Genomic DNA, 10,661 nt, shown 5'->3' on the forward strand with positions numbered 1-10,661 from the left:
ATCAGGCACTAAGTTGATTCCATATCTTGGTTATTATGAATAGTGCCGCAATAAGCATGGGTGTGCAGATGCCTTGTTGGCACAATGACTTCGTTTCCTTTGGATGCAAACCCAATAGTGGGGATGCTGCATCATATGGTAGTTCTATATTTAGGTTTATGAGAGGCATCCATACTGTTTTCCATAGTTGCCATATAATTTACATTCCCACCAACAGTGTATTAGAGATGCTCTCTCTCTGTTTTCTTGCCAGCATTTTTGTTACATGTTGTCCTGACTATCATGGACCTTCTGAGTTCCACATCTATATTAAAAAAAAAAAACTATACATATTGAAACCTATATGAGTTAATATATACACAGTATTACTTGAAACCTACTACTAATCTAATACTCATTTCCTTCCAGTTCTTCTTTCTAAGAGAGAAAAAGAGGGAAGAAGAGAATCTTTTATTGTGGGGCAGTGGATGTAACTCCAGGGCACAGACATGCTAGATAATTGCTCTACCATTAAAGCTGAATCCTTAGCTCTTAAGTGCTGGTCTCTCTTTGTAGTCCAGGCTGAGCTAGAAATTATTGTGTGGTCTAGTTTTGAAGCAGTGCTTCTCTTGAGTCCATCTCACAAATATCTGGAATTACAGACATGACCTGCTCCTTGACATTTTTTTTTTATCTTTATTCTCCTCTATATTTGAAAAATTTCAAACATACACAGAAATAGGAAAAGTAGTTAATAAATTTTATGTGAATTCCTAGATATTATATAACTAGCTATACCTTAAATAGAAATGAAGTTAAGACAAATGTATTCTGTTCTATATAATAATTTCTTTTATTTTTGAAACTATAATATAATTACATCATTGTACCCTTCTATTTTCTCCCTCCAAATCCTCCCATATATACTTTCTTGCTCTCTTTCAAATTAATGCCCTATTTTACCATTAATTGTTTCTACACACTTGCACACACACACACAAACACATTTCTAAATATGTAAAAACAATCTTCTCAGTCTGTATCATGCTACTTCTACATATTACAATCTATTCTAACAGATTAAATTGTCTGCCACCAAAAGAGGACATCTGTATCCTACATCATAGCAGTCTAAGAAGTTCTATGAGTATGGATATGATAAAAAAGAAAAAAGGCTAGTATAATGGGCAAAGTTCATCTCGGGAGCCAGGCAAACTGAGCTAAAAAACAGAGCCATCAACACTAAGAACTTGAGACATTGAGATTTTCTAATTTATTTTGAATAGGGGTTTATTACAACTTGATCATTTCAGGGATTTTCTTTAAAAAAAAATGCAAGATTCAAGGAATGACCCACCATTCTTATTGTTATACTTTTAGCATCACTTCCAGTTTCATGTTGCTGGCATCATAAAAATGATTCTACATATTAACCTTGCTTGAAATGTCCTCTAGAAGAAACTGCTATGGAAAAACTCCATGCATGCCTTCCTGTCTTGCCTTTATTCTCATTTCTTTGGTCATGCCTGTACACTTGAAAAAGTCTCAGTTATTGTGTTCTAAGAAGTTGATGAAGGAGTAGCACAGTGTAATGAAAAGAGCTCTGCACTTGCTATTTAGGGCATGGCTCTTGTTCTTGGGAGCTCTATATTCCTGGAAAAGAGATCGAACCTTTATGAACCCTTGTTTGATCATCCAGGAAGCAAGGGGATCAGGCTGAAAAAAGTAATCCACATCTCTTATGTGTCTTCTGTTATGCCACCAATTAGAATCCCAAGGTTTTCTTTTATTCATGAAGAATATGACATTGACTATAATTTGAAGGTATCTTCTTTTCACACACCATGTCCAAACTTCTTCCATGAATCACTTTATTCATTTTTGACCTTGTCTCTTATTGTTGGTCTGCTTTTTGATTAAAAAAAAAATCATGGAGTGGTGGCTATCCCAAAAGCTGTTGCCTGTACATGGGATGAGGCATGTTCTACTAGGTGGGCTGCCTTTACTGGCCTCAGTGGGAGAAAAAGTGACTAGCCTCGCAGACATTTAAAATGTCAGGGTTAGAGGGATACCCAGGACGGTCCCCACCTGCCCAGAGAAGAAGGGGAGGGGGATATGGAAAGGATTCTGAGAGGAGTGTCTGGGAGGTGGGCAGTGAGCAATATGCAAAGTAAATAAGTAAAAAATAAAATTAAACAAATAAAAAAGCATATAAAGGTATTTGGTTGTGAATGCACTACCCATGCCTGCCTTTTCCCTGTTTGAAAAGACTTGGATGCTCAAAAGGTGAAAGTGGGAATAAGAGAGTAAACAGGGAAAGAGTAGAAGAGACAGAAGAAATGGATTTCGCTTTCTTTCCAATTATTTTACAGCTTGGCTGTTAGGATTGTTATGACTCAAGCTCTCTGTACTTGGCAAGGCTGAAATAAGAATAGTCTATTTAGTACTAGACTGGAACAGGGAGTCCCTGGAGGAGTATCAAATTCAGGTATTTCTCATAGAGTCTGAAATGAGTTCTTTATTCAGTTTTTGATAAATGGGACTTTGTTTAGAAATGCCAACATACTTCTTTGGATAAAATATGTACAATATTTTAAAGTCTTTATCATGTATATCTTTCCTGTCAGTCACATTGATTCCAAGTACAAAGGGTCCACAGAAAAATCTGAAATGTTTTCTTTTAATCATCCCTGTCTGGTTCTGATCTTGGTCTCACATTGCAAAAGTCCCATCAGCTGTACTTGTTTTTCATGTGTTTCTCACGTCATCCACACTTGATACTACTTTGAAGAAAAGTGAAGTATTCTTATGTGTTCCCTCAGTGCTGAGTCAGTACTCATAATAAAAGATGTCTGCTGGGTCTAGACATGGTGGTGCACAATTTTGCTTTTTTTGTTTGTTTGTTTTTGTTTTGTTGTTGTTGTTTTTTGTTTTCGAGACAGGGTTTCTTTGTATAGTCCTGGCTGTCCTGGAACTCACTCTGTAGACCAGGCTGGCCTCGAACTCAGAAATTGTGCACCACCCGGCAGTGGTGGTGCACAATTTTAATCCCAGAGTTTGGCAGGCAAAGGCAGGCAGATCTCCTTGAGTTTGAGGCTGGCTTGGTCTCCATAGTAAGTTCTGGCTAGCCAGGGATACATAGTGTGAACTGTCTTAAAACAGTGGTTCTCAACCTGTGGGTGATGATCCCTTTGGGGGTTGAATGACTCTTTCACAGGGGTCACCTAAGACCATTGGAAAACACAAACATTATGATTCACAAGAGTAGCAAAATTATAGTTATGAAGCAGCAACAAAAATAATTTCATGGTTGGGGGGATCACCACAACATGAGGAACTGTATTAAAGGGCCACAGCATTATGAAGGTAGAGAACCACTGTCATAAAACAACAATAATAAAGTTATTTGTTTTTAATGGAGTCGCATTAAAGAAATTGCTGCCTATCTTTTCTGTAGTAAAGACAACTATCAGTTGTTTAGCTTTCCATCACTCTGCTTTACTGTCATACTTTTATACCCAGATGAGAACTCCATCATCGTTTTGGCATATTCTGTATTGTTTTTTCAGCTTAGTTTGCCTGCCTCCAGATGAGCTTTGCCCAATATACTAGCCTTTTTCTTTTTCATCATATCCACACATAGAACTTCTTAGATTGCCATGTAGGATACAGATGGCCTCTTTTGGTGGCAGACAATCATTCATTTTCATGACCTAGGGAGGAGACAGGTTTAGCTTGTGGGGAAAACCACTTATAAACGTATTGCCTTAGAAAGTGCAAGCAGATCACCTTCCTATTGTACTTCTGCAACTCTATTTCAAATTATGCTTTACTACTATTAGCAAAATCAAAGGAATAATTCTGTTTGCGAGTTGGAGATTGAGGCCTAAAATACTTTAACTCTATTGAATACTTCACCATGTGTGGTACAATTAGATGCGTCAAGTTAACTGAAAATGCTTTTGCAAAGATCATATTTTAGTTAGTACTGTCAACTTTCCTTGCTGTACCAATGAATTTGAAATTTTCTTTCTAAAAAATTTGTTTTTTTATTATGTGTATTCATATGTGTCTGTGTGTTCCTGTCTGTGTCTGTGTCTGTGTGCAGGTTTCTGGATATCCCACCTATTAATATGTAATGTTTGATAAATCTATGTATTCTTGGTGAACTTGAATTTATTGCTTGTAAGATGGGAATGATGACATCCTCACTGTCTTATGTCACAGGGATGTTACTGTAGGAAACTGTGACTAGGGTGTGCTTTGTAAATCTCAAGGTGCTCTCCGAATGTAAATCATTAAGCTAAATACTCAAAACCAGTGGAGAAGTGACTTTCAAACAAGGTTCCAACCAAAGAGTTCATCAAATATTGCATCTCAGAAAAAAAAAAGCTGTGCCTTTTACAATTGTTTTAATCTTTAAAGATGCACATAGAATCATATTGGTGTAAAGCTGAATTCATAATAAATTTTGCTCTCATTATCAGGAAGCTAGTCTTGGCTCTTATGTAAATGAGCGCCACACTCCTGTAAGGGAAAAAAAATGTATGAAGATTCTGTGACATTCAGGTATCAAGGAAGCCTGCATAGAGCTAACTAAGAGAGTGAACTAAAAAGCGGATTCATCATATGCCACCTTGGTTACAAGCACAGAGATGAAGCAATGGAAAGGAGAACATGTAGAATGTGAAGTTCTGGGCAACCAATTTATGAGTCGCCCTAGTGTAGACAAGAATTGCCTTCTGAGTAGTCCAAACAGCATCCAGCTTTTTGGATTCAGGGTGAGCATGATAGTGACTTTCCTTAGTTTCTTTTCTCTTTGGGTATAGGGATTCCAGAGACAGGTGCAGATGCAAGCTACCAGTGTTAGGAGGCAAAGGCTAAAAGAGGGGATCCCCATGTCTTCTCTTCCTCTACCCTCAGGTCGGAACAGTCAGGCTTGGGAGACTTAAAGGGTTTCACTTCCGCCTAGTTGCAGGAACCGCAAGTTCCAGACTAGGTCGGAATTGGAAAAGTCACAGTCAAAATACACCCAGATGCTCTCACACACACAGACGCACACGCGCATCCCTGGGCCATGGGGTGCACGTGAGCCCACACCCCCCACACCCAGCCCTGCCTCTAGCCAGAGCATCCTCAGCAGCTGCCACTGAAGCAGCCTCCTCCTTCTCGTCGTCCTCCTCCTCCTACCACTGCTGCTGCTGTGATCGCCTATCCCCTCTCATCCTTCTTCCTCGCCAATTCCTGCTCCTCCTCCCCGCATCCCCGGCTCCTCCTGCCCGGCAGCTAAAGGCAGAACCCTCGGCAGCAGCTTTCCTTCTCTCCTGCCACGAAGAGGTTGAAACAGGTCTGTGCTGGGGGCGCTTTGTTGAGGGTTGCTGGAACACCGGTGGCTCCCCAGAGCCACTGGGAGGAGCTCCGGGCAGAGAGAAGGGGGGATTGTTTCCCCGTTTTCTGTGTTTCTGTATGAATAGATTGGGGAAGATAGTGCAGAGGCACCTCTGTCCCTTTGCCATTTCTTCTCTCCTTGGTTCATGGCGAGAGAGCACTGAAGCTACTCGGACTTCTGCTCCCGCCCATCCCTAAAGCTCTTTCTTTGAGCCCCCCACTTCCAGCATCCACTTCCCCAAAGCTGTGCTTTCCCTTGTTCTGGTAGCTGAGGGATGGGGGCGGGGAGAGATAGATGGAGTGGATCCAGCCGGGCACCTGGGGGCCTGGGGCTTTGTTACACAGGACAAAACCAGTCCTTAGCAGCTTCTAGATCCTGGCTAGGCTGCTGTCTGCTAATGGTGTGGGGTGTGGGCCTCTGCACACTAGGGAAGTAAGAGAATGTGAGGGGGCACTCCCTGTATGTGACCGGGCGTACAGGAATGCAGTACTGTGTGCCAGGGACGTGGTGTAGATTCTGTGTGGAATTTTGTGCGAGTTGGACTGGTGCATTTGACTCTCACTCTCTCTCTCACTATGCGTCCCTGTGTGTTCTGCGCCATGGGGCTGGGCTACTCTTGGCATTTCATGTCCTTGGGTCTCATCCCATGCCAAACCAGACTGCAGCAACATGCAGGCAGGCTGATCAGGTCCAACCTGTTTTGCCCACATTGGAAAGGGTGATGATGACTTCAAAGTGATGGAAATCCCCCACCCCCCCCGCTGGTCCAGTTACTTAGTACATTCTGCATGAGAAATTTTCACCTAGGTTGATCAAACACTGGTGGACATTTTGACTGTATTCTCACACCCTACTCATAGAAGATTCGGAACTTTCTTAAGCAGGTTTTCGTCTCTCAGCCAATGAGATTCCAATGTTCCTAACAGTGAACCCTGAGTGCCTCCCCTACCTCCTGTAATTAGTGGATCCTCATGTCTTTACTGCAAGGAAGTTTGTGTTGTGCTAGTACGAAAGTTGCATGCTTAGAGAAAAGTGAACAAATCAAGTGCATTTTTTAATGAATCGCAATTTTTTTCTACAGGGTTGTTTCTGTTTTCTTGTAACACAAGATAAAGTGTGTAGCCATTTTGTTTTTAATCAAAGAAAGATCGGTAAAAATGAACAAAACTCCTTAACATTCCTTGAACATTTCTATTTGTGCTCCTGGTAGGGCATTGCTTTTCGAGTCCCCCAGATAAGCAGTTAAAGATTGCGATCAAAGGACCCAACATTTATTGCATACCTGCCATGTGTCAGTAGTGATGTTAGGTACTGGAAATATGGAAATGAATAAAACATCAGATCAGTTCTCAAGAAGTGCAGGCTGTTATGCAAGCGAGAGCTTGGAAACTGTATGACAAGGGATGGGCAGAGTACAGTGAAAGCACAGAGGAAGGGGGGGTGCCCGCTTGGGGGTGGGGGTTCTGATCAAGGCAGGCATCACTGGGAAAGTGACATTTGAGTCAAGCAAGTCTTGCAGAATTAATTCACCAGGTGGCTAAGTGGAGAATGGCATCTTATGCTCAAGAAGCAGCATGTGCAAAGGCAGAGAGGTTATAGTTAAGTAAAACTGCAGGGAGTCTGAAGTATGACTGTCAAATTCTCTGCAAGTCCAGAATGAGTCTCCATGGATTAGAATGATGATTCAGGGTGAATCTGAAAAGAGCCAGTATTGCAGATCGATGCACCCCCATCTTAAGGCGCGTCTGCCTCATTTATTAACCTAAGTGTATATTGCTTTAAGCAAATCTGATATATGTGAATGTAGCTTTGCAATGCAAATGAACTTAATGGAACACATTCAGGTAGCAGAATTGGTTGCTTTACAAAAGGGCTCACAACCGACTACTCTTAAAAATAAATAGCAGTCCCTCTCGGATCTTTATAGTGAACTTGCTTTTACCAACATTGCATTTCCACAGTTTTTTTTTTTTTCACATAGTCAGTGGATAAGGACAGGTATATCTATATTAACTTGATTTTTTATGCAACAAGTTACCAATTTCCATGCAGGAATTTCCCCTCATGCTGTGAATGTTTAATAAACACTGAAGGAAAATATGAAAATGATAGCAATAAATATCAAATCCATTAGCTGTGATCTTTTTGTCATTTGGCTCGTATGAAATTAATCAGGGCAGAATCTTCAGGGACTTTTACATTTTAGGTACTTTTAGTAGTGTCACTGGTAATTAACGGTAGCACGAGATTTCTGTGTTCTATATTGGTTTTGAAATGGCTATATAATGACTATTCTAATACTCATGCAATTAAGATACACCAGAAGCTCATTTGGAGTTTTCGGTTTTACTGTGCTGGTGCTGATTGAATAGGTTGATGAACAGTACTAAAATTAAGCCTGGAGGTTGATGATTTCCACTCAAAGTACCTGATGGTCCACGATTATGCTGGTGTGGAGTATGAACTCTGATGATATGGCTTGGCACCAAGAACACATCCTCCCTTAAATGAAGCATCCTGTAGCCCTAAGCTCTCTTTGAAAGAAATATAAGCAGAAGTAGATGGGAGTAGAATCAGCTTCTTAGGTCATTTGGCCAATGCTCTGCAGTACAAAAGGGTGGCCTGGGGTCCTTTGGTCACAATTGAGGTTCTTTGCTTATTAGCTGTGGATACCAGAATGGATCAGATGGTATCTCTACAAAGAGAAGAACATACTCCAGTGCCTCATTAGCTTGGATTGGAATGGAGCTGATATGCCTGCTGTGCTAATAGTCAGATCAACCCAGTCCTTGACCAACACTTCTCCATGTGGGTTCCAAACAAGACAGAGTGTCCATAGGTCAGATAGAGTGAGAGGGCAGGAGAAAGAGAGAAGAGTGAGAGTTTTGTAGTCAACTTAAGGGAAATTCTTACTTAAAGAGCATATGTTGTTAATTCCAGAGGTTCTAAAAGACTCTACTGGGTTACTGCATATTGTGACTCTCCAGAATAAAGAGTATATGTTTGCCTATAAAGCCAGACCTACCACTTGAGTGGTTGGTCTTAAGAGTATTTGAGGACTATTCTGGTCAAATAGAATCTTCTGCTGAGTTCAGAGGCAGTTGGTACCTTGTTGAGTAAACTTGGATGAAAGATGAGCTAGCTGACTGGCTTCACCAGTATCACTTAGACTTTCTTCCCTCCTCCTTCTGTAAAATGAAGCTGATAATAATCATCATGCTCACTGACTGTGATGGTGTGATGACAACTAAGATAATATCCTTTGCAAAGTATTTTGAGCTCCTTAGAAGAAAGGCTGCATATGAACTCAAGGTTATTATGAAGGAGAAATGAAGAAGTAAGGCAATAATTTCTGATTATTCAGGCCCAAATCCTTTTTACCTTTTGCATTTGGGGTAGCTGACCTCAGTTCTCTGCTGTGCTTTGATTATGAGGACCTATCCTCATTCAACCTCGGTGAGTCAGTTCTCTAAGCTTATTTCCTTTCACATCCTGGAAATTTCACTGTGCCCTTTAATTTCCTGATCTGCAGTTGCCATCAGTACAGATTCAGCAGAACTCATCAATCTGAGCACACCCTGCTGACCAGAGAACACTGGAGGTGGGAATTACATTTGGATGGAAAGTTGCTTTTATTCTTCACACTAATTATCTTTCAGAAACAGTTCTGAAGGGTCATTTCTGAGAGCTCATGGCTGCAGGGCTCCTCTCCAGTGACTCAAGTTTCCATTCAGGGCTAGACTCCTGTTTTTAAGACAGACCTCTTAAATATCTATTTCAGGAGTCCATTTTGTCAAGATGGAGGCCCTATTTAAGGTAATTTAAATACAAATAAAATAGTATTTCCATGAGCACTGAGCTTTTCTGGTAATCTTGATGTTGTAAATTCTTTTCTTTACAAATGTCCTTCGATGGAAAATGGACCTCTTGAGAATAAATAGCTAATCACCATAGCAAATTCAGCTTGAGACTGAACCTGATTGGCAGGTGTTGGACATATTGATTTTAGAGTCCTCTGTGCAATGATGAGTTAGTTCTTCACACATGAAAGCAACAAGCTGCAGTTGCACTAGGAAAGGTTTCTGTTAGCCATACATAAAAGAAGTCTTTTTGACTTGAGGACAGTGGGATAGCGGAAATTGAGTCTATCTATCCAGTGTTCTGGGATTCACAGTGAAGATGCTAGACAAGGAGGAGAGAGTCATGGAATGGAAGAACTGGGGAAGGTTTATGTTTGGATGGTGAAAAGAGGACAAGTCACATAGCTACCAAGTGATAGAAGCCATCCTAATAGATTTTTAAAAACCAGTTTACCATTTGGGGTAGGGGTGGGCACACATGTGGAGGTCACATACCAACTTGCAGGGAATGGTTCTCTCCTTCTACATTGTGGGTTCTTGAGATTGAACTCGTATTGTCAGGCAAATGCCTTTACTGGTTGAGGATGAACTATCCTGCCAGCCTACTGTACTGCCATTTTCTGTGCTTCAGGAGAGTTTGGGTTGATTTGTTCAATGAAACTTGAGAATTTCATCTAGGTCTAAGCTTGGTGGGGGTTCTCATAAAGCAGAATTAACAGAGGGATAGGCATCTAATGAACCCCCACCCCAGAACAAGACTTTGTTCTGTCTCTCCACTACTTCTGACTCACCAAGCCAAGCAGCCAACTAAAGTGTGAGAATTGTGTATTCATTAAACTTCATAGGGATTGTTGTCTTACAAAAATCTAGTAACTACCAAGCTCTAGAAACTGGGAAATTTTTAAAGCATCCACTGAGAACCTATGGCAGATGCCCCCTCCCCTCCAGAAGCAGGGACAAAAGGACTGTAAGGACCAGAGTTCCAGGACACCCAAATATCCCTCAAGAGTTGAGAGAAAAAATGTATTCATGAAATTTCTACAGTATAGTTACCTGAATAAGCCCAGCAAAATGACATTACCAATTGAAATACTAATATGGACAGGAAAACATCTACAGTGTCCCACTCTTTGTGGAAATACCTGTAGGTGGTCAATTGCTGCTGAGAGATGTAGGATCAGTTTACCCTGAGGATGAGCTTCTACATAGGTTATCCTATCCCAAGTAGTTATCCCTGAACACATGTACATACAAATATAAATACCCTGGGATGTATATGTGTGTGTGTATATATATATATATACAGGTGTGTATACATATGTGTGTATACATGTAGCAATAATACTTAAGATCATGAGGCCAGGTGTGGTGGCTCATGCCTTTAATCCCAGCACTTGGGAGGCAGAGGCAGGTGGATTTCTGAGTTCAAGGCC

The 10,661-nt window shown here is 40.9% G+C and overlaps 1 protein-coding gene across 4 annotated transcripts in view; it reads left to right on the forward strand.

The window, feature by feature from the left end:
- Positions 1 to 4,952: 4,952 nt before the first annotated feature.
- Positions 4,953 to 10,661, forward strand: part of Pak3 (p21 (RAC1) activated kinase 3) — a 267,447-nt gene continuing 261,738 nt past the window's right edge. For 2 of the 4 annotated variants that reach the window (XM_031368874.1, XM_031368887.1), the window contains exon 1: positions 5,027 to 5,326. The gene's annotated coding sequence lies outside the window, so the exon portion shown is untranslated. Of the gene's footprint in view, positions 5,327 to 10,661 lie in introns of all 4 variants that reach the window. The other 2 variants (XM_031368898.1, XM_031368893.1) reach the window with 2 other exon arrangements.

This window comes from Mastomys coucha, chromosome X (assembly GCF_008632895.1).
Source record: "Mastomys coucha isolate ucsf_1 chromosome X, UCSF_Mcou_1, whole genome shotgun sequence".
NCBI classification, from domain to species: Eukaryota; Metazoa; Chordata; class Mammalia; order Rodentia; family Muridae; genus Mastomys; species Mastomys coucha.